Source organism: Castor canadensis, chromosome 11, assembly GCF_047511655.1.
Source record: "Castor canadensis chromosome 11, mCasCan1.hap1v2, whole genome shotgun sequence".
Taxonomy (NCBI): Eukaryota; Metazoa; Chordata; class Mammalia; order Rodentia; family Castoridae; genus Castor; species Castor canadensis.
In genome coordinates this window covers 43,464,965-43,489,034 of record NC_133396.1, presented here as the reverse complement: position 1 = coordinate 43,489,034, position 24,070 = coordinate 43,464,965, and the positions used below count along the sequence as shown (strand labels likewise).

General features: G+C 35.1%; 1 protein-coding gene and 1 pseudogene across 1 annotated transcript in view; both read right to left on the bottom strand.

The window, feature by feature from the left end:
- Positions 1-24,070, bottom strand: part of Nlk (nemo like kinase) — a 145,055-nt gene that overhangs the window by 79,929 nt on the left and 41,056 nt on the right. The window lies entirely within an intron of this gene.
- The window catches only part of LOC141413796 (large ribosomal subunit protein uL11-like), a 35,116-nt pseudogene extending 11,046 nt beyond the window's left edge, over positions 1-24,070 (bottom strand).

Genomic DNA, 24,070 nt, shown 5'->3' with positions numbered 1-24,070 from the left:
ATGGGTTTATCAAGTCCAACTAATCAAGGAGCGTATTATATGTCTTGACCATGTGGGGTTTATGCCAAAGAATGCAAAGGTGGTTTAACATCTGAAAATCAATTAATGTAGCATATCACAGGTAACAAAATAAAGGACAAAGACAAACAGAAAAGGCATCTGATAAAATCCAACACTTTTTTAAAAAAAATGTTCAATAAACTAGGATTAGAAAGGAACTTCAACTTGACAAAGAGCATCTATTGAAAACAGAGCTAAACTCTCACTTCATAATAAAGAATGAATGTTTCTTTTAAGATCAGGAACAAGGTAAAGATGTTTGTTCTTGTCATGTCTATTCAAAATTTACTGGAAATTCTCACTAGTGGAAAGATAGGAGAAAAGCAGAAAAAAAGAGGAAAAAAGACTTAAAGGCATCTAATCGGAAAGGGAGAACTAAAAAAAAGCTACTGGAATTAACAAAACATTTACCAAGGGTGCAGGATATACAAGCAATGTACAACAAAAACACCAAAAAAACCCAACTGTATTCCATCTACTAGTAATCAACAATCTGAAGGTAAAATCAAGAAAATGATTCATTCATAATAGAATCAAAAAGAGTAAAATAATTGGAAATATGACTGGAAGTGTAACTCAAGCAGAAAAGTGCTTATCTACCAAGAGTGCAGCCATGAGTTCAAACCCTACTACTGTTTAAAAAAAAAAAAAGATTAAACATTAAAGCCGGGCACCAGTGGTTTCATGCCTATAATCTTAGCTACTAGCTATGCAGGAGGCAGAGATCAGGAGGATTAAGGTTCGAAGCTAGCCCAGGGCAAATAGTTCCTGAGACATTATCTCAAAAAAACCCATCACAAAAAGGGCTAGTGGAGGGGCTCAGGTGGTAAGAGTGCCTGCCTAGCAAGCATGAGGCCCTGAATTCAAACCCCAGTGCTGCCAAAGGAAAAAAATATAGTATACAATGCCAAATTATAAAACATTGCTGGAATAAATTAGAAAATATTTAAATAAACAGAAGACATTTCAAATTTATGGTTGCTAGTCATATTAACAATTCAGTATTGCTTTGTATGCACATATGAATAATAAAAGAAAAAAAATAAAAAAAAGAGAAAAAAAAATTCAGTATTATTAAAATGGCAATTCTCCCCATAATAACCTCTTGACTCAATGCAATCTCAATTAAAATTGGAACCAGCATACACTACTGGTTGAATTTTACAACTTAAACAAAAAATTACATGACCCAGCAACTCTGATCTTAAGTATCTACACAATGCAAATGAAAATATATATCCACAGAAAAATTTACATGTGAATATTCATAGCAGCACTATTCATTATAGCCCCAAACTGGAAAGAGTCAAATCCATCATCTAGAAAATGCATAAACAAACTCTAATACATTAGTCTATGCAATGGAACTACTACTTATGTGGATAAACTCTAAGTGAAAGAAGCCAGAGGCCAAAGACGACATAATGTATGATATGATACTATTTAAATGAAGTTTTTAGAAAAGATAAATATATAGAAATAGAACATTTCAGCTGTTGCCTAGGGTTAGGAGTAGAAACTGTTAATTGGCAAGTTGGTGAAAGGGTGATGGAAGTATTTTAAAAGTGGATTGTAGTAATGCTTACATAACACTATAAATTTACTATAAGTCATTGAATTATGTTCTTAGGAAGGAATTTCATGGTATGCAAATTATGCATTGATTAAGCTGTTTAAAACAAAAATCATTATTTCAGAATACTAAGTGTTTACAATATTCAAGATTCTGATTTTATTCTACACACTTTCTTCCCTTCCCCTTTAATATTTTATATAGCTTTTCCATTTATCCAAGTAGGTCCCTTATTAAACAAATACTGTTTAAGGACTGAAATTTCAATCATTTATTCAAACAAATACAGAAAATGTTCATTTCTTTCTCTCCTTTTTTTAATATTAGTGCTTTGTTTAATTTATTTGAGAATCCCTGTCACAAGTTCAAGGCCAGCCTGGTCTACATAGGGAGAACCTGTCTCTAAAAACATAAATCAAAAAATGTACTCAAATCTGTGCATTTAAAACAAAGAAAATATGCCTACTAGGTTCCATTTCATTTTCTCAAAACTTTCTTATTACACTGCGGAGGGCAACTAATTTTGGGTTTATTTGAAAGGAGGCATTGTCTCAAGTGTTCTGGTATACAGCTCTAGATATTTACTGAGTTTTGTTTCCCTGTTGTTATCTGAAATACATACACCAGCATGTAAGCATGGTATAGGTAAGAAAAACATATTTCAATTTTACAAAAGAAGTTTTAGGATAAATATCTTATGTATCTTCACCATTCATGAATTGGAAATGATTTTAAGATAGTAATACACAGGAAAACACTATTTGTTCATATAAATAAGGCACATTCTGTAATAGAATTTAGTTAAGAATAAGTTCTGAATATGCAAGAATATTCTAAAAATGTAAAAATGAAATCAATGTTGGTTGAGGCATATTTTCAATAAAATAGGCACAGTGTATTACACAGATTCTATGTATTTCATGCTAGATTCTCCAACCATAATATTGATACTTTTGGGGCAGGATAAGTTTTTGAAAAACATGTTTGGAAAAATGCAGTAGCAAATATTGTAATTAATCCCCAATTTTTAATTATTGTTAAAAGAGCAACAAAGCGGGCTGGTGGAGTGGCTCAAGAGGTAAGAGCACCTGCTTACCAAGTGTGAGGCCCTAAGTTCAAACCCCACTGCTGCCAAAAAAAAAAAAAAAAAAGAGTAAAAGAGCAATAAAGGAACTTAAGTAAATTATCAACAGTAGTAACAAATATGCAGAAAAAAATACATATATTAGCATTCTGAGTCAGGACTGTAGTCTTGACTCTGGGCACAGAAGCCTGCTGGCATGACATAGGGAGCAGAATGGTTCTGAATGAGTAGGGTGATTATAATTAGCTAACAACAGCTACTCCAAACTCACCTGGGGAAATGGGGTTGGCTCAAAAGCTGCTCACATGAGATAACAAAGGCTTTCTTCTGTGGCCAACCTAGGGTGAACCATTAAGCCTTCTTTATAATTCACTTTAGAAAGGGTGGGTGAGAATCTGGCTGCCCAAACATCACATATTTATCTGATGGCTGAAATCTTACTTTTTTCCAAACCCATTTTTTTTTAAACCACCAAATGAAATCTGCAACACTTTAAAGAATCCATATTTTCTCCCATTGGAAAAAACAATTACCTAGAAGAGATGAAAAACCCATACCACGTTTAGATCTGAAACATACCTTTAGGTAAAATAGCAATTTAAACTATTTTATTAGCAGTTTAAAAAATGTATTGATTAATATAATTCTAAACTATAAATCTCAGGCAAAAAGGGATGCTTTTGCTTCAGCCATAGCTCATTAGCCATATTAAAGAAGCTACCTGTTATATACCACAGCTAGAATTTCAGGTGTATATTACATGACAGAAGGATTTTAAATCCTCTTTTGGGACAGCGTTAGGTAAAAGAAGATACCTATTTTCTTTCCCTTCTTCTATAATAGAAACTGTGTGCCATGGTGAAGTCTCAAGGTAGCATGAGAGACAGTCATACAGAATATAGTTGATATACACAAAAAGGCTCTGTGGCCTGGCATTTTATGGAGGAACTGAACATTTAACAGAAAACCACCTGAGGAAAGGAAGGCTACTAGGTCAAGTAGAACTAAAATTGGGATTCAGTGGTGCAACAGTTTTAGTAGTGAGTTTGAGAAAAGGTGGCCATAAGAAAACTTAAAATGGATTTAGAACTAGGATAACATATGTCTCTTATTATTTATTTAAAAATACTATGGGAGGTGAGCTTTTCTGAGCTTACAGGGTTTCACTTAAAAATATTTCAAGGCTATTACCATTCCCTCTTACAAATAACTACAATCCTTGTGGATCCCAATTTCTGAATCTCTCCTTGAAAAACTTGCTCTGCTTACTGTCAGTTTCGCCTCAGGAAAAAGAATGAAACTAACAATCAGATTGAAGAGGCCAGGAAATATCAAGTGTACTTGCCAAAAAAGTCTGTCTGAAAACTTTCACTTACACCATTCAATAAAATAATTAAAACCTAGCCCCATTCTTCCACTGATTGCCCCCCTTTGATAAAGTAAAAAATGATTGTTTATATATAGCAATTTCTAAATCAGGTCACAAATCCCCAGAAGAAACAAACCAGAAAATGAGAAATTGCCAAGATGTAATTGAGAAAGAGACTAGAAGATCAGTTTGACATACTTCTAATCCAAGGCAATATCTCAAAATCCCTGCTCTGCCCTTAGAAAATATACTAGGTTTCAGTAAATAATAAAGTGAGCATCGGGCAGGAATCATATTTATCACTAGACAAATGGTCAACAAGGAATTTCTTTCAAGTTGAAAAGGAATTATAAAGTGTTTCACTTATTTGATAGCAACTATAACCAATAATAGAATAGTATATACAGCAAAATGACAAATGTATGAGTCAGAAAAATAGCTGAAAAAGTGCTCAGAATAAATTTTTCAAAGAAATTATCAATTCTGAAACTATTTCTCTTGGTACTTTAGTCTAAAAATCTTTTACACTTTCAAATTATAAACTTGAATCAGATCTTAAACTACAGAGGACTGCAGTGGTAGACCACCTGTCTTATGTGTGAGGCTCTTTCAAATCCCAGTACTGGGAAGGGAAAAAAGTCAAAAACAACAACAAAAAACTATAGAAACAGCACCTGCTAAGTTTAAGAAGCTATTAATTGTTTGCCTGTTTTCAAAAGTATTTATTTCAGAATTTGACTTCAAAAATTCATCACTCATGCATTGATTCCCTACCACTGTGATAACCATATAAAGTATAAAATTCAGCATAGTTTCAAATTCATTATCTCATCTAAAAATAAACAAAAAATTTCCTTAATCTTTAAATTTTTATATGACTATCTGAAACAGCTCACATGTATATGGCTAAATATAAATAACTTTCAAACAAAAATTTTCACATTGCTAAAGTTCCAAAGCTGCAGGACACTGGTGGCTCACACCCATAATCCTAGCCACTTGGGGACGCAGAGGATTGAGGTTCGAAGCCAGCTGGGGCAGAAAGTTTGCAAAACCCTATCTCAAATATACCCAAGACAAAAAAACTTGGCAGCGTGGCTCAAGTGGTAGAGTGCCTGCCTGGTAAGTGTTAGGCCCTACACTGAGCCAAATAAAGAAAAAGTTCTCAAGCTCAGAAAAAGGGGTAAGGCACAATCTTAGAAAGTGAGTGCAAAAATTTTTAACTCATAGTAAAACAGCATATAATGCATGATCTTAATGGTAGCTGGTTCACTGAACTCTATACTTCCAAGGAACAATCTACAGGACTCATTCTTTTTATTCCTCAGAAAACATACTTTTTTTTAGAAGCCCACTGGATGTCAACTGATCTTTTATTAAAATATTTTCTCTTGTACTTCTTAACTAATTAGGCATTCCACTCCTCATAGTTGATGTCATTAATTATGTCACGAGAATGATGGGCATCAACACTGCAACCCATAGACTGTTCAGTGCTTAGAATCTCTTTAATAGTTCCAGAAACTTCTCTGGCTAAAGATCTGTGCTGCATCTATCAGGAGATGCTGACAAACTCATTAAAGGTGTTATCACTGTGTTTAATGTTCTTCTGTTTCTTTCTGTCTCTTGATGGCTCCTTGAGGGTTTTGATGATCAGGGCAGAGGCAAAAGGCACCACCTCAATCTGAACCTGAATGGTCAGTTTCCCTGGGATTCTCAGATCCTTCTAGGCACCAGTTGCCTTGTCAATGTCATCAGCAATAACCTTTTTTAGAAAGTGGGGGTCATCTTGGGAGCCAGAGCAGACATGTGCACCCACCTCGTTGGTGGTGGGTGCACCTCAGGTACACAACTTTGATCTCGTTGGGGTTGAACTTGAGCAGCATGGTGGAGACGGCTGGTGTAGGATGAACCTGCATTCAGGATGACTGAAGAAAGTTGAACCTTGGTCTCCTTTGAGCCGAAAGAGAAAAGCTCAAAGGACATCTTAAACACTATACATAAAATTGCAAGAATCAGTAGGAATTGTATGTAACAAAACATAACTTCCCTCTACTTCACCATACTTGATTTTTTTTGCCATCTTTCCTTCCAAAGATATGGGAAGGAGTGTACAGAAAGGAACAAATACTATGGAAAGGTTGTTATAGTCTACAAAGTTGTTCCCCACAGAGGCTATGGTTTACTCTATGTAAGAAACACAAATATAAGAGCCACCCACAAACTGTTATTTCTACAAACAATGAGCTTACGGCTAGGTGCTAGAAGCTATGAAGAATACAACAATGTTGATGTCCTAAGAGACTCATGTCTAATGTATGAACCACAGAGAGAAAATGCTGGTCAGACTGTAATGATAAATGAAATTTTATTCATTACATTTTCTAAATCTGCTAAATTTACTTTGCAATCTTATCACATCCCCCCCCCAAAAAATGAGAAATAGAATAGGCAAAACAATTCTGAAAAACAAAGTTGAAAGACTTAATATCACATGATTTCAAGAGTTAGAAATCAAGGTGGTATGATATAACAATAGACACATCAATGAAGCAGAATAAAAAGTCTAAACCTTACATGTGAACTAATTTTCAGTAAAGGAGCTAAGGTAATTCAATGAAACAAAATATATCAATCAGTGCTAAACTAATGGATATCCATATGGAGAAAAATGAAATTATGAAGTTTACCTCACAGACCTAAATGTAAGAGTTAAAACTATTAAATTTTCAGGAAAAAAAATGGAGAAAATTTTTGACTTTGTGTTAAACAAGTATTTCCCAGCTAGGACACAAAGAAGGTATAAAAGAAAGGGAAAAAAAAAAAAAAAAAGGCTGAAATGGACCTTACAGGATTAAAATCACTTGCTCTTTCCAAATATATAGCTAAGAAAATACAAGGGCAAGCCACAAAATGGAAGGAAATATTTTAAAATACCTCTGACAAAGGGCCTGTATCCAGAATAACAAATAATCCAACTAAAAAATGGGCAAAAGATTTGCAAACTTTATAAAAGATACACAGATGGCCAATAAGTGCATAAAAAAAAAACCTCAGCATCACTAGTCAGAGAAATGAAAATTAAGATCAAAATCCAGATTTCACTACACACTAGAATGTGTGTCGTGGAATGGCTACACTTAAAAAAGACAGACATATTTAGTACTAATCACACTGTAAGCATGTTTCTCTATTCTAACAAAACAGGAGTTCACAAGAAAAAAGACTGAAAATAAATGTTAGGATGTGAAGCAATCTGAGCTCTCATACATTGCTAGTGGGAACATAATTGTATAAACTTCTTGGAAAGCAGTACGGCACTATCTTATGAAATTAAGCATACACTTAACATGTGATCTAGCAGCTCTATTTCTAAGAGCAATGAAAATATATACCCACGTAAAGACTTATACACAAATATTCATAGTTACATGATTTGTAATATAAAAATTTAGCACAATCTAGATACCCATTGAGTGATAAATGGGTAAACAAATTTTAACACATCTATATTACAAAATATAACTAACTCACTAATACAAATAAATGAAATACTAATAAAAAACAACATGGATGAATCTCAAAATATTATGCTAAGTAAAAATCAAACACAAAAGACTATGATTACAATTATTTGAAAAGACAAATGTCTAGAAAATGACTTTTCTGTACAGAAGACAAAACCACTGTGACAGAAAGCAGATAATGGCTGTCTGAGGTTGCAGGTGGGAGAGGAGACCAGCTGCAAAGGAGTGGGAAGAAACTTTTTTAGGGTGAGAGACTCATTCTATGTCTTGATTGTGGTGGTGGTTCCACAATTGTATATAATTACCAAAATTAGTCAAACTGTACACTTAAAATGGGTGAATTTTATTGTATGTAAACAAAGCATTGATTTTTTAAAAGAACACAAAGTAAGAAAAACAGTGCTCTGCTATACTAATAAAAGGAAATTGAAATTAAATTGAGCTATTATTTTTCTCATGGACTTGGCAAAAATTATTCCAATGATGAAAGGTGTGAATTACCACAACATTTCTAGAAAGTAATTTGGCAATGTATACACCTAAATCTTAAAAAAAAAAATGATTAGACATTTTGACCTACCAATTCTATTTCTGGGAATTTTTACTACAGAAACACTCAAATGAAGTAAGACTATAACCAAGAATGGTATTGCAAAACTTTCATAATTATGAAAAGTAGTTGGGAAAAACATTTGCATTTCCAAAATAAGTGATTGGCTAAATAATGAAATATTCATCCAACAATACACATGTGGCCTTACTGAGGAAGGAAAATGTATTCAATGTATTCAATGTCATCTTTATTCCCCTTTCCTACATTTTATGCTAGTACCTTTTACAAAAATGTTTACTTTCTAGTTATATGATTATGGTAAATGATGATTAATAACTATCATAACAGTTTCTAATATTAGGATACAATAATTTCTGTTTTCTACCCCTCTTGAACACATAAGGCTATATTGTCTGTACAATTTTTATGACAATTAATAAAAAGCCTAAGAACTTTACTCAAGTGTTATTACAAAAGATCTGACATGAGCAACTACTTCATTTCAAAAGAACTCTGACCCACAAATTGGATTAGCTATTTTAATAATTTACTTACAGTTTGCCCTGTGGCAGATAAAGGAGTAAAAAAAAGGCTCTAGTGCACACTTTTTAGGATTGTATTAGCTAAGCTACAGTTTGTATATCTACGAAAGGAAAATGTCACAGTGTTGGATCTAATCATTTCCAGTTCTAAATAAGTTTAATCTATTAAAAATCAGTCAACGCTTTCAGAAATGACAGAATTGGCATTCTGTAAAGTGCCAAGAAACAAACTTTTGTCAACTAGTATTGTATACCTTGTGAAACATTCACTAACAGGGGAAAAAAAAAAAGGAGTAAGATCGTTATTAAACCCAAGGTTTAATTTAAACTTGGTGAATTTAAACTCAAGGTACATTCTCTAGAACATAAAATAGATATTTAATCTGTCAAGAAGACTAACATAGGCAGGAATCACAAGTGAAAATGACAGATCCTCAATGGCTTCCTAGTTGTTAAAATTTAAAATCAATTATATTACTTGAACGTACTGAATATCTGTCATTATAACCATATCAGCATCAGATAAGATACCTAATACTCCCACATCTATATGTAATTTCAAGCAGTATTATACTACTAGTTATTCAAGGCAAAAATTATTCTGCCTGCTTTAAAATAATAATGTTTTCCATTATCACAGATTTTTACTTATATTAAGTAAGGATAATTCATTTATAACTGAAATACAGTTGGTTGCCAGTGGCTCATTCCTATAATCCTAGCTACTTGGCAGTCTGAGATGGGGAGGATTGCATTTGAGAACAGCCTGGGCAAATAGTTTGTAAGACCCCCATCTCCAAAACAGCCAGAGCAAAATGGACTGGAGATATGGCTTAAGTGGTATAACACCCCTGAGTTCAAACCCCCATCCCATCAAAAGAAAAAAAAAATACATAAACATATATACATACATACATATATATATATATATATATATATAAAACTGGGGTGTCACCCAACAAATAATAGTATTTAACCAATTCTCCCAGTACCTTAGCATGACTCAAATCAAGAAAACAGTAAATATACATATGTAAGTAGAAAGATGTGCATTTCATTTGTTTAGTGATAAATCAAAGTAATCAAGTTAAATACACACTTAAAGATGAAATGCACTTACTAAACCTTTCTAAAAGAAACAATTATATTTAGGAGCATGGTCAATTATAAATAAATATAAAGAACTAAAAAATTCCCATAACCAAAAAAGTAAATATCCTACAATCAAAACATTTTTGGCAACTACCTTCAGAGACTATACAACAAAAATAACCTATATGTTGGTATCTCATTGTTAAGATGAATTATATATCCCAACCCAAACTGAAATACAAGCAGTTGGCTCAAGTGAAGCTCAATCACTTGGAAGAAGAACAACACCTACTAGCATTAAGGCTGCCTAAATGGGTTGTGGTACTGCAATATACAAGTCACAGCTAGACAACATAAAGCATGGAAACAAGGAGCAGCCTCCATCCTATCACTTGTGGGCCCCCACAGTGTCTTACTTATGTATTGTACAAGGAAACTTCTGGAAGAAAAATGTGCTTCTTATTCTCTAACAGAATAGAAATGATTATCTGCCAACAGTTAGGATTTCTGAAATTGTTTCCCTGACACCACTGTTTTGTAAAAGTAGGGTTTTTTGTTTTTTATTTTAATTAGGGTCCCATTTCTTTTTTGAGAAAAATGAAGATGTTTCAAAGTCCCTCCTTTACTTTTCTGTTATTTGGAAATGGGTGTTGGGAGTAGGGATGTAGAGAAGTGTCTTCAGGATCTATATAGGCTTTTGACTGATTTATATCAAAGGTCATTTAAAGCATCCCTTTTGATGCCCAGGTGCCAGGACTCCAATATTTTCTCATACAAAAACAGACAACACACATTTTTCCTCCTTCAATATTCCTTTGATTATAACCCTTAGGTCTATAGATATGAGGCTGTATTAAAGGAAGACTAAAAATATATAAGAAAACTTCTTTTCAAAAACTCACATCTATACCTAATGAGTCACAATAACAGTTCTGCAAGGTTTTAGTCATCCCATATTTTCTCAGCTTAATTATGGTAAACTAGGCTAAAAGTAAACCTTTTCTTCTATGTGAAATTTAAATTTTGTATAGTAAGATGAAGAACTTCTTAAAAAAAATTTCTGTTTTTTGCTGAGCCAGTATGAAATCCAGAATGCTATTTAAACTTGATTTTTCTGAAATCAGTTAAGTAGTTGCCATTCTTGTCAAACTTTTTTCAAAATAAAAGAATGCCTGTAATGTAAATTTCTTGAATGCCATTATTTAATAAGGCATTACTGTGAATGTCCCTGCATCAGGAAGTGAGACCTACATGAAGAAATACATGGGAAACTTTGGAACAGTTGAATTCTCCAATCTAGGACTATTCCAGCTGAGAAAGGGGACAGGGAAGAGGGTAGAGGAGGAAAGACTATAGAGAGGAGTGAAGGGTGAATGTGATCAAAACACAACATACGCACGTAGAGAAGTGTTACAGTGAAACCCACTAATTTGTGCAACTATGAATAATTAAAATATTCAATGTGCTTAATCCTCAAAATTATAAATTCTCCATTCTAGCTTTATAATGTTAACATAAGTGCAACAATTAAAATAAAACCAAGATAAAAGGATAGGAGCATACTTGGGAAAAAGCTGGCTTTATGTGAGCCAGTTACTTTAGAAAAAAATCCTAGAATACTTGTAGTGAGTGTCAGAACGCCATCTGGCTGTACAGGTGATGTAATTTTTAACTGTAATTTTAAAGACTGATGCAGATTTTCCTTTGTAAAAATTGTACACAAGGGGCTGGTGGAGTGGCTCAAGCCATAGTATGCCTGCCTAAAAATTGTACACAGTAAAAGTTTATGCCAAAATAATCCTGGATGGGGGGGTGGCCTAGTGGAATGATCACTTTAACTATGTATTTTTTAATTGTAGAAATTTGGAATTTTTTAATTGTAGAAATTTGGAATTTAAATATTCCACATGTGATCAAGAAATGAATTTTACTGGTACCTTGCTCTATAATAAAGTCTCTAAAGATCAGCATGTATAGTAACACTACAATTCTGAGCAGTGGGATCCTTGTCTCTACAATTGAGACTTAGATACATCTTTTCCCTTGAGATCTAAATTTCTTCTACAACTATGCAAGTTATAGTCTTGAAAATTTTAAAAAGAAACAGACAGAAAAAAGGAAGCAATACAATTCCATCACACAAAGAAGCCGTTAATCTGAGTTAGGAACAAAATGAACCTGACAGCAGTGCTAAGTAGAATTTTCAGCAAACTATTCTGCAGGGTCCAGGCCACTGTTCAACTTGAGCACTCTCCCCGTACAAGAAGTACCACACTACTTAGGGGAAAGATGGAGGTAAGACAGGAGAACTAGGTCAGGGAGGCAGCAACAACAGAATGTGACATTTGCCGTCATCATGCGTAATATCTCTTCCTCCATGAAGACAATGCTTTCCTGGCACTGACAGTAACAATTTCCACTTCGAGTGGCTATTACTTGTGTTTTCTCAATCAGTGTTCCGACCCATCTTATTCTGCTGGTAAGCAGATCACATCCCCTATCACCCAAAAAGATTTAGGACTTTTTCCTTTTTTTTTTTTTTTTTAAATGGTACTCAGGGCCTCACACTTGCTAGGCAGGCGCTCTACTACTTGAGCCACTCTACCCGTCCATTTTTGGTTTGGGTATTTCTGAGATGGGGGTCTCGCTTTTTGTCCAGGCTGGCCTTGAGCTTCAAGCCTCCTGATCTCTGTCTCCTGAGTAACTAGGATCACAGGCATGAGCCACTGGCACTCAGCCTAAGAAAACAAGATGGAGAAAGTCCCTTTCCACTTTGGTTAAAGAAGAGTTATAAGGATGTAGATGGAGAGCTGCCTCTTGGTATGTGGAGAAAACAACTCAAGAAAATAAATATAATTTGCAGAAAAAGAATCTTGATAATAATAATTCTGCTTCAAATTTATCTAAGGTTAGTTTCTAGTTCTATCCATCTTAGAGTCTGATTTTGTGAGCCAACAAATTCTTTTTGTGAGTTGATCTTTTGTAATCCAAGAATCCCAACTTTTACCCTCATCACCCTTAATAGATGCTTATTTTCACCTGCACAAAAATATTACCTTCTTGTTTTACTTCCCAAATTATAAAAAATGAAATGTGATCCTACTTTTATGTTCCTAGGACAAAAACAATCAGACACAAACTCACAAATTACTTGGGTATTTTGGTTCTAAGGGTGCTTTTGCTCAGAAATCTAAAGGAAGAAATCTATAGTAAATCCTAGAAAGTTCTGAAAATTTACAGCCTTTTCAGAGAGTTTAATTTCACCCAACATAAGTAAGGAAGAAATCTATAGTAAATCCTAGAAAGTTCTGAAAATTTACAGCCTTTTCAGAGAGTTTAATTTCACCCAACATAAGTATCATTTCATTTGTTCAGAAGTTTTTAAGTATCATCTTATGAGATTATGCCTGCTACTGGAAAAACTTTTGAATCAATCATATTCAAGTAAAAATGCTGTGCCTCTTTCTACTATCGTTATAATTAAGCAACAGTCTTTTTTTTTTTTTCAACTTTTCTTTTCATTCTCTTTTTAGAGACATTGGTTGAAATTCTAGTATGTTACAATGCAGACCATACCCTGATTTAGGCAGTCTGACAGCAGAATAAGTCTGTCAGAATAAGGCCTGACACAATGTTCATTAATTATTAACAAGAGCAGAAACCATTAGAGTCTAGTACTATGCTAATAAATTAGCTGAATGATTGAAATAAATGAATAGTGAGGGCTTTTGATGTACAATTTTCATGGGAAGAATTGTTACCATCACTTTTCAAGCCAGAAAACTAATACAAAGAGAAGTTAAAGTCTGTTGGCCACTTAATATAGTATGTCTTCTTTGTACTATACACCAGGCTTCTTTCTCTGAACCATGAAATTCTATGAAGCAACAATTACAAAGCTTTCTTTCCATACCTTCCAAGGACCCTTATGACCACAATTACATTTCACAAGATTCTTCTTTTCATTATAAATTGCTCCTCTTGGTAAGTCTATGGAAAGGGGAATATGCAATAAGGACACAGAAGGAAAGTTAATGGGGAACACCCACAAAAACTCTACTTTTGGAAATGCTATTATAAGCAGATCAGCCTGCTTTAGAAACACTCAATTTTGGTTTCATTAAGTATGTATGTATTTCAGAGCTAGAACTATATTTAAGAAACCCCCTGGATATATTTTTTCAGCATCAGGTCACAACGATATTTCAAAGAAACCAAGCCCTTTGGTTCAGTATTGTATGTCCCATCCTCCTTCCAACTCCCCTCCTGGCCAGTTAGTCATTAGTTGGGAGAGAGTATTTCTTATAAATCTGGTTAAGAAAGAGTTTAAAAATATACAAAAATAAGCCACTTAGTTTCTTAGCTGTTTCTATATGCACATACTCATATGTTTTGTTTCACTATTATTTCCCCCAAACACTTGTAATACAATAGGTGTTTGTTGAAAGGGATAACCTTTAATAACTTAAACCTAGTTAGAAAGTAAGAAATTTTAAAAAATGCAACTGACTGAACTTGAGGATGGAATAATCTATAGAAGGTAAAGAAAAATCCTATAACATTGTTCCAGAATATTTGTTTTTAATGGGAACAAGAAAATTCCCAAACTATAGCTTCCTGACAGAAAAATAAATATCATCAAAATGAAAGAATGACTATGTATCAAGTAAATGCTCTAGGTCTGATTTTACTTGTTGTGAAGAAATATGTGTATCCAGAAGTTTTCTGAAACTGGTAATATACAAACAATGATCTAAAATCTTTTTGGAACACAAACAAAAATGTTGAGTACTGTTTCCATTCCCTACCTTTTCCCTTTCCTTTTGTCTTATGAGTAACACACTGACCTTAATACAGTTAAGACTTGGAACATGAGACCGAAAAAAAGTTAGTGCTGACAAAAGGATTTTTTATTTCTTCCCATAGGAATGGGAAGGAAAGGCTTCTGAAGAAGTTCTACAAATCACCAATCCAAAAAGGCCATGCGCTTTGACAGGGCATTTAAGAAAAACCTGTATATTGTTAGCTCTAAATGATTTCTGGGTCTGACAAAGGGCACCTACCTGACAACATTTCAAAAATGATAAAATGAAATTCAAGATATAGAAGCCAAGCTGGTTGTCAAAAGAAAAAAATCAGATGCCAGCATGACAAATGCCTTTTATTCTGGAAGATATGTAACAAGTAAATTACTAAAAAAAAGAAAGGAGAACAACAGGGAATTACCCAGGATGATCTGTTTTATTTGGATTAAATGCCATAAAACCTGCAATGTGTCTCCTGAGATACTTCAAAGTGAAATTACTGAGGGCGCCTTAAGAGGAAAGAGAATGGCCCCATAGATCACACAATCTCAATGGAGTCTCATTTTGGAGAGTACAACCCTTGCCCCCTTATCTGTGATTTTGCTTTCCCAGGTTTCAGTTAACCACCTATTCTGAAAATAGGTGAAAATTTCCCAAAATAACAAATTGATAAGTTTTAAATTGAGTGCTATTCTTAGTAACATGATGAATTCTTGGGTCTTCCCACTCCATCCATCCTTGGACGTGATTTATCCCCTCATTCAGCTTATCCACACTATATACACTACCCTCCTGTTAGTTAATTACTAGCCATCTGAAACTGTCATGTTATAACAATGCTTGTGTTCAAGTAACCCATATTTTACTTAATAATGTCTCCAAAGCACAAAAGTAGTAATGCAAAGGAGGCATCAGGGCATAAAACATGGAAGGAGAGATTAACTCTGGTTCTATGTAACAACACTACAGAGCATATAGGGAAAAAAGAATGTATGTAAGGTTCAGTACTATCCATCCATTGTCATCTATTGTGGGTATTAGAATGTATCTCCCAAGGAAAATGGATGGGAGAGTACTATGCAATGAAAGTTCAAGTCTACTTTTAAAGGAAACAGATCCTTTATCTATGGGAATAAAGAAGCTATAAGAAACTATACTGACTTTTTTTTTATCAAATTAGTGATATATATATGAAATATTTGTAAACATAGAAATTACAGTAATGTAGTCATTGTTCAGGCAAAGCACTTCCATTTTATTAAGATACTGAATGCTATTAATGTATCTAAAGACTGTCTTCCCCTGAATATCTCCATCTCTGCAGTTAACTGTTATCTTGGCTTCCATATGAATTCTTAATATTCATACTTTCAAGTTCTGATACACATGACAGTGTCTATAAAAACATACAATTGTTTTGAATTTAAAACTTTTATAAGCCAGGAACTGGTGGCTCACACCTGTAATTGTAGCTGTTTGGGAAGCTGAGATTCAGAGGATCACATTTTGAGGCCAGCCCAGGTTAAAAAAAGTTAGCCAGATGCTATCTAAACCAATAACTGGGTGTGGAGGTGCATGCAGTGGGGTACATAGCAATGACTGTGGAAAGCCTGTAACAGGAAGGCTGTAGTCCAGGCTGGCTCAAGCAAAAAGCAAGACCCTATCTCTAAAATAACGAGAGCAAAAAGGGCTGAAGGTAGAGTGCTAAGAGAAGTTGCCTTGAAGAAACAAACCCCTGAGTTCAAACCCCAGTACTACAAAAAAAAAAAAAAAAATTACGTAAGCGGTATCACACTGATTAGGCTTTTGCATACAACCTGCTTTCTCTTATACTGGCTGTGATTTTAGAATTTATCTATATTGGTACATACAGGTAAATGCTGGTTTACTTCTATGTGTAATATTCCACTATACACTGTAAGTTCACAGAAACTTATTGAATCCCAAAGAGAAAAATATAAAGAAAATTACATTAAGACACATCATAATCAAATTGCTCAAAACTATGGATAAGGCTGGGGATACAGCCTAGTAGTAAGAGTGTTTGATTCCCAATATGGCAAATAAAACAAAATGAACAACAAAAAAATCTACAGATAAAGAGAAAATATTTAAAGCGACCAGAAGGGAAAAAAAGAGACATATTACATACAGAGAAACAAAGATAAGGAGGATAGCACATTTCTCATAGAAAACAATACAATCTAGAAAATAATAGAGCAACATCTTTAAAACACTTAAAGAAAAAATGTCACACTAGAATTGAACACCCACCAAAATAACTTTGAAAAATGAAAATTATATATACTTATTCATACATAAAGAAGCTGAAAGAATTCATCTGACTGCACAGCAACAAAAGTGGTAAAGGAAGTTCTATAAGCAGAAGGAAAATGATAGCAGATGAAAAACTCGATGTTCACAGAGGAAGGAAGAACACTGGAAACAACAGCAAGCACAGGAAATAATGATACAGGTAAATATAAAGACTTTTGGTATTATCAAAATCATGAGATAATCAACTACTTAAAGGGAAACAACAATGTGGTGTGGGGCTTAAAACATATGTAGGAGTAAAATGTATGACAATAATAGCACAAAGGCCAGAGGAGGAGAAATGGACATAGATTGTGGGAAGGTTTTATGCAAAAAGAAGTATTATAGCAAATGATGACAGACAGTGATAAGTTAAAGATGTATATTGTAAACCCTAAAGCAATCACTAAGTTAACACAATTAAGAGTTAACAGTGGGCGGGCACCGCACACGCCTGTAATCGTAGCTACTTGGGAGGCTGAGATCAGGATGACCCCAGTTGGAGGCCAGCCTGGGTAAACAGTTCATGAGACCTCATCTCCAAAACAACGAGAGCAAAAGGACTGGAAATGTGTCTCAAATAGTGGAGCATGAAGCCCAAACCCCAGTCCCACTAAAAACAAACAAACAAAAAAACTAAAGAGTTAACAGCTCAAAAGCCAACAAGATAAACAGAGTAATAAAAAATACTCATGATTCATAGAAAATTTTTTTCTGATAAACTGGAGGTCATCAAAGTGAGAATATTTACTCTTCAAAACACACAGCTAAGAGAATAAATTTAAAAAAAGGTAAGATACAGAGGGCCTGGTGGTACATACCTATAATCCTCTGTCTCAGGAGATCCCAAGTCTAAAGTCAGCCTGGGCTACACAGCAAGACCCAGTCTCAGAGGAAGGAAAAAAAAAAGAAAAAGAAAAAAGGGACAAGCAACAAACTGTGAAAACTTATTTGCAAATCATAAAGCTGATAAATTCTGTACTCAGAATTAAAATAACTTTTAAAGTACTTAAATCTCAATAAAAAGAAAACAAGTTTTAAGTAGGAAGACTTAGACATTTCTCCAAAAGATAAACAGTTGGCAAATCACTAGTTATTAGCAAAATGCAAATTAAGATACAGTAAGATACCACTAGTCGGGTGCCGGTGGCTCATGCTGTAGTCCTAGCTATGTGGGAGGCTGAGGTTGGGAGGATCACAGTTCAAGGCTAGCCTAGACAAAAGTTTGTGAGACTCCCATCTCAACCAATAGCTGGGTGCACACCTAGCATCCCAAACTATGCAGGAGATGAGATTGGGATGATCTCAGTTCTAGGCCAAGTAGGGCAAAAAAAAAAGTTTGTGAGACTCTGTCTCAACAACAACAACAAAGCTGTGTGTGGTGGTGCATACCTGTCATCCCAGCAATGGCAAGTTTAAAACAGGAGGATCATAGTCCAGGCTTGCCTGGGCAAAAAGTGATAACCCTGTATCCAAAATAATCAGAGCGGCTGAAAAACCAATGGGTGACCAAAGTAATAACAGAAGAAATCAAAAAGTTCCTGGAATCCAATGAAAATGAAAATACAACCTACCAGAATCTGTGGGACACAGCAAAGGTCATGCTAAGTGGAAAGCTTATAGCTGTAAGTGCCTACATTAAAAAAACAGAGACCTCTCAAATAAACAATCTAATGATGTGCCGTAAGCCCCTAGAAAAATCAGAACAAACCAAATCCCAAACCAGCAGAGAGAGAGAAATAATAAAGATCAGGGCACCAATAAATGAGATCAAAACCAAACAAACTATACAAAGAATCAATGAAACAAAAAGTTGATTCTTTGAAAAGATTAACAAGATTGACAAACCCTTAGCCAACATGACAAAACGAAAGAAGGAGAACACCCAAATTAATAAAATCAGAGATAAAAAAGGGATAAATTCCTAGATGCATATAACCAACCAAAATTGAACGAAGAAGGTATGTAACCCCCTAAATAGACCTATTACTTAAAATGAAATTGAAGCAGTAATAAAATCTCCCTACAATTAAGAGCTCAGGACCTGATGGATTCACGGGTAAATGTGACCAAACCTTATTAAAGCAGAACCAACACCAATACTCTTCAAACTTGTCCAGGACATCGAAAGGGGAGGAACACTACCAAACTCATTCTATGAAGCCAGCATTACACTCATTCCGAAACCCAATAGAGAACAGAAAAGAGAATTACAGATCAATATCTTTAATGAATACAGATGCAAAAATTCTAATAAAATACTGGCAAACAGAATTCAACAACATGTCAAAAAGATCATACTCCATGACCAAGTCAGTTTCATTCCAGGGATGCAAGGATGGTTCAACATACATAAACCCATAAACATAAAACAGCATATAAACAGAAGCAAGGACAAAAGCCACATGATCCTCTCAATAGATGCAGAAAAAGCCTTTGACAAAATCCAACACCCTTTCATGATAAAAGCACTGAAGAACCTAGGAATAGAAGGAATGTTCCTCAACATAATAAAGGCAATATATGAGAAACCTAGTGCCAACATCATATTAAATGGAGAACAGCTGAAACTGCTCCCATTAAAGTCAGGAACAAGACAAGGCCGTCTGCTTTCCCCACTCCTGTTTAATATAGTTTTGGAATTCCTAGCCAGAGCAATTAAGACAAGAGCAAGAAATGAAAGGGGTTCAAATAAGGAAGGAAGAAGTCAAACTATGTTTATTTGCAGATGACATGATCCTATACCTAAAAGACCCCCAAAACTCTACCAAAAAACTACTAGAAATCATAAACTCTTTCAACAAAGTAGCGGGATACAAAGTTAACATACAGAAATCAGTTGCTTTTCTATATACCAACAACGCACAGACTGAGAAAGAACTCAGGGAAACAATCCCATTTATAATAGCCTCAAAAACAATAAAATACCTCAGAATAAATTTAACAAAAGAAACCAAAGACCTTTTAAGCGAAAACTATAAACCACTGAAGAGAGAAATTGAAGAAGACATCAGAAGATGGAAAGACCTTCCATGTTCATGGATCAGTAGAATCAACATTGTGAAAATGGCCATACTACCTAAAGCAATCTACATATTCGACACAATCCCCAACAAAATTCCAATGACACTCTGCACAGAAACAGAAAAATCAATTGTGAAATTCAAATGGAAACACAAAAGACGTCAAATAGCTAAAGCAATTCTAGGCAAACAGTCCAATGCTGGAGGCATCACAATACCCAACTTCAAACTATACTACAGAGCCACAACAATAAAAACAGCATGGTACTGGCACAAAAGCAGACAGGAAGATCAACGGATCAGAAGAGAAGATCCAGACATAAACTGATGCATCTCTAGCCAACTGATCTTCAACAAAGGAGCCCAAAACACATGATGGAGAAAAGACAATCTCTTCAACAAATGTTGCTGGTAAAACTGGATATCCACGTGTAGAAGACTTAAACTAGATCCCTGTCTTTCACCCTGTACCAAAATCAACTCAAAGTGGATCAAAGACCTTGATATAAATACCTGAAACAACTCCAACAAACAGTAGGAAATACATTGGAACAGATAGGTATAGAGAACGACTTCTTAAACAGAACTCAAAAGGCTCAGCATTTAACAGAAACAATGAACAAATGGGACTGCATCAAACTAAAGAGTTTCTGCACAGCAAAGGAAACAGTCACCAGACTCAAGAGACAGTCCACAGAATGGGAGAAAAATCTTTGCTAGCTACTCATCTGATAAGGGACTAATATCCAGAATCTACAGGGAACTCAAAAAACTCAGCCCTCAAAGAATGAACACCCCAATGAAGAAATGGGCACATGAATTAAACTGGGAATTCTCAAAGGAAGATGTAAAAGCAGCCAGTAAATCCATGAAGAAGTATTCAGCTTCCCTGCTTATAAAAGAAATGCAAATCAAAACAACACTTAGCTTTCATCTCACCCCAGTTAAAATGGCCATAATCAAAGGTAATAACAACAACAACAAATGCTGGAGAGGATGTGGCGAAACAGGAACCTTTTACTGATGGTGGGAATGTAAGTTAGTAAAACCAAGATGGAAAACAGCATGAAGATTCCTCAAAAAACTAGAGACAGAACTGCCATTTGATCCAGTGATACTGCTCCTGGGCTTCTACCCAAAAGAAATGTAAGACAGGATACAGTAGAGACACCTGTACACTGATGTTCATCACAACAATATTCACAATAGCCAAGCTCTGGAAACAACCTGGATACCCTATGACTGAAGAATGGATCATGAAATTGTGGTACATATACACAATGGAGTATTACTCAGCCACAAGAATAATGACATGGGGTTTGAAAGTAAATGGATGCAATTGGAGGACATCATGCTAAGTGAAGTTAGCCAGGATCAGAAACACAAAAGATGCATGTTTTCCCTCATATGGGGAAGACAGATCCAAAGATAAACATATGCACAAAAACAAGCATGATCATATACAAACCCAGATGTAGAACATGTTTGTAACAGTGGAACTACTTTACGGAACTAGGAAAAAGAGATTAAGGAAAAGAGAATGATAGAACATCAATAATACCGCATAGTGTAGGATGGAAGGTGTGTATTGAAAACTGTTGAAAAATGGGGGGTGGGAGGTAAAGAGTAAGAGGGAGTATCTGAAGGGGTTGAATAGACCAAAGTAAAGCATGCACACAGAGGGCACACATTGAGGCACCCCTTTGAACATCAACTTAAATACTAATAACAAGAACCTGGACTATAGAATAGGCATAGCGTGTGTGGCGGCGGGGGTACCAGTGGGAGGGGGAGGGTGAAGGAAGGAGATTAAGGTGATGGTATATGGTTGATGGACTTCAAATACCTGTATGAAACATAACTAAATAATCTCTTGCAAATCCTTTAAGTGGGGTGGGGAGGGGGCTGAAGGGGAGAGACGATGGGGGCAATGTAAATAATGTACAATATAAGTCTAATTGGAATTGTCACTACAGATCTCCCCTGTACAATGAGTATTTCCTAATAAAAAATTATTTTAAAAATCCAGTACTGCCAAAAAATAAAATGTAGAAAACTGAACCATCACACACACACAAAAAATATAATCAGAGCAAAAAGAGCTGGAAATTAAGCAGTAGAGCACCTGCCTTGCAAGTGCTACCTTGCAAACACAAAGCCCTAAGTTTAACCCCAGTATGTCATTAAAAAAAACCAAAAACTGCATGTGTATTAAAATGTCTAAAATTTACAAGAATGAAAATACTAAAGGAGGAAGTAGAACTCTCACACTGTTAGAGGGTATGTAAAGTGGTAACACCATCCTGGAAAACGTTTTCACTTAAAAAATTACATGCACACTAACTGTATTTATTCAGTCACTCCAGTCCTAGGTGAAATGAAAACATATGTCTATAGGGCTTCATCCTGGCAATGAAAGCATATGCCACAGGGCATGGTTTAAGTGGTAGAGTGCCTGCCTGGCAAACACGAAGTCCTGACTTCAAACCCCAGAACCACCACCACCACCACCAAAAACAAGAACAAAAAATCTGTGAAGTTGGGCACAGTGGCTTATGCCTATAATTCCAGCTATTAGGGAGCAGCAATCAGGAGGTTTGCAGGTTTGGGGCTAGATTGGGCACAAAGATTAGAGACCCCATATTAACAAATGAGCTGAGGGAGGTGGCTCACAATTGTAATCCCTGTCCCAAGGAGGCATAGAGAAGAATCAGCCAGGGCAAAAGCATGAAAACCTAAGGCAAAAAGTACTGAAGGTGTAGATCAAGTGGTAGAACTTGCCTAGCAACATCAAGGCCCTGAGTTTGAAATCCTAGTACTGCCTCTTCCCCCTCCCAAAAAAAAGAAAGCACACGTCCATGCAAAATGTCCACGGCAGCTTTATTTGTAAGAGCCCCTGAACAGAAATAACCCAATGTCTATCGACAGGTGAAAAATAAAGAAAACTACGGTAGAGCCCTACAATAAATTACTGTTAAGCAATTTTAAAAAAGAATGACCATTGGTGCATGCAACAACATGGATGAATCTTAAAATAAATTGAATCCAAGAAGCTAGATGATAAAGAGTTCATCCTAAACCAGTGGCTCACACCTGTAATCCTAGCTACTTGGTAGGATCTCAGATTGAGGCCAGCCCAGGCAAATAGTTCAAGAGACCCCATCTCCAAAATAACCAGAGCAAAATGGACTGGAGGAACGGCTCAAGTGGTAGAGAACCTGCTTTGCAAGAATGAAGCCCTGAGTTCTACCCTAATCCCATCAAAAAAGAAAAAAAAAAAAGAGTTCATTCTACGTAATTCCATCTACATAAAATTCTGAGAATGCAAACTAAACTATAGTGAAAAAGACCTAGAAAGAGTAATGAAGCAGGAGGAAGCATAGAAAGGAAAGACTAAAAAAGAGGTAGAAGAATTTTTTTGTGGTGATGAATATGTTCAACATCTTGACTGAAGTGATGTCTTCAAGTGTGTACATATATCAAACTTAGCAAACTGTACGGTTTTAATATGTACAGTTTATGTTAAAGGTACTTTAATAAAATTATTCAAGACTGGGCATATAATTCCAGCATCCAGGAGGCTGAGGCTGGAGGACGAAGAGTTCAAAGCCAATCTGGGTTACACAATGAGATCCTATCTCAAAAAAATAAACACACAAGATATCAAATAAAACTGTTTAAATAATTACAATCTGATTTCACTAAACACATTGATGCTGTTGATATTCTGAGTGCTGTATAAACACTGTGGGAAGAAACTAATGAGTACTTATATGAAGTGCTGTCATTCTAGATCCACTGAAAACTGTGATTCAGTGAGAATCACAGTTTTTAAGAAAGAAGATACAAGGAAAAAAATCAGAATTTTAATAATCAACTTGAATTCAAAATATCAGTATGAATTCCTTATGTAATTTTATCTTTAAAAGGTCAATCCATCTGGGCTCCAGTGGCTCACACCTGTAATCCTAGCTACTCAGGAGGCAGAGATCGGGAGGATCATGGTTTGACATCAGCCCCAGGCAAACAGTTCAAGAGACCCTATCTGGGAAAAAAATTTTTTTTTATTTTTTTTTTTTAATTCATATGTGCATACAATGTTTGGGTCATTTCTCCCCCCTTCTCC